Here is a 1,354-nt window from a genome sequence, read left to right as displayed (position 1 = left end):
AGTTACTGGAATTAATTTATTTCCTGAAGTATTTGTGAACTGTAATTCCCCAAATTTGCTTGGTTGTCTTACCTGATGTTGTTGATATTTTCCACCTATAGTGAAACATTTCAAAGCAGGGAGTTAAGCCAGCATGTGACATCTGCTGTTCATCCATCAGTTTCTGTTTTGAGTCTGCCTGGACTTCCAGAGATTCATAAGGATTTCAGCATGGTAAAAAAATAACAAAAAGGCTGAGAAAACACAATTAAAGGAGAAAAAAGGAATAAATGTGAACTTCAGAAATGCAGTTATTAGGTAGGAACTAGATAGTTCTGCAGTTGCAGTGGTACCTTACCTCTGAAAGGTGTGAAATATTTCATGTTTGAGAATAAGTGAGTGTTAGAGTCTGTTAATACAGTAAGGTTATTTACTGTAGGAGTGGGCTTAAATACAGAGAATTACTGACATACGTTTATTACCTCTGACGTTAATGCTGATCTACTCTCTTTTCTCTTGTTGTGAAACACAGAAAGCTCTGTTACACAGTCTTCATCAAGGTGTCCCAGCTGCAAGAATAAGACCTATACTGAGGAAACAGCTTTCAAGTCATCTCAGCCCAATCTCACCGTGGTAGTGTTCTGCTGTGCAGCAGTCAATAATTAGCCATGATTTCAGATTCTTTTTAAATAGTTAGTGTTATGGCTACATATTACAAGGAGTAAACAGAAAGAGTCGTCCAACTTCAGCAACTAGTCCCTCTGTGGCAACAGGTCCTGAGTTCTGAATTCAAGTACAAAAGCCTGTCAGCAGATGAGACCTTTTACTAGAGCAGAAGTGACGCTTCTATCTCTTCTTGATTCCTAGTTCCATGGCGTGCACAGCATGCTGTGCTGCATGCACAGCACAGCTGTTCTTCAGAGAAACAGTGGCACCCAGTGACCAACAGCAGCCATTGTCTGCAAATACACAGCAACTTCCCAGGATCTGCAGCAACAATCTCCCCACACACTCCACTTCACACAGACACTATGACCCTGATTAGACTCAAGCAGCAGACTTAAAACAAGTCAGAGTTTTAGATTCCAGGATATTTCAGGATCTACAATGTGTGAAATTCAGTTACAGGATAGTGCCTAGGTGCCTGCGTTTCAAGCAACTTTCAGATCATGGCCATGTAAAATAAAAACAAATTCAGTGCAGAAATAGCAAGCTTGTACCTTAATACCTATAGGATTATCCATGTTATAGTGCATTCTGATTGAGTTCTAAAACTTTCTCATCCTAGATCACTTCAACAAGTTCCAGGCTCTTAAAGCTGTCAGAGATTTTTCTGCACTGTCAATTCTATCTGCCTAACATACACAGGATCTCA

The 1,354-nt window shown here is 39.9% G+C and overlaps 1 long non-coding RNA gene across 2 annotated transcripts in view; it reads right to left on the bottom strand.

Moving 5' to 3' along the window:
• Window positions 1-173: 173 nt before the first annotated feature.
• The window catches only part of LOC107307043, a 14,361-nt gene continuing 13,180 nt past the window's right edge, over window positions 174-1,354 (bottom strand). For both annotated transcript variants that reach the window (XR_001552328.2, XR_001552327.1), the window contains exons 2-3: window positions 462-548; window positions 174-233 (exon numbers count right to left, since the gene is read on the bottom strand). This is a non-coding gene — a long non-coding RNA (uncharacterized LOC107307043). The remainder of the gene's footprint in view (window positions 234-461; window positions 549-1,354) is intronic.

The sequence above is a fragment of the Coturnix japonica genome, unplaced genomic scaffold, assembly GCF_001577835.2.
Source record: "Coturnix japonica isolate 7356 unplaced genomic scaffold, Coturnix japonica 2.1 chrUnrandom473, whole genome shotgun sequence".
Lineage (NCBI taxonomy): Eukaryota > Metazoa > Chordata > Aves > Galliformes > Phasianidae > Coturnix > Coturnix japonica.
This window is presented reverse-complemented; position numbering and strand designations above follow the sequence as displayed.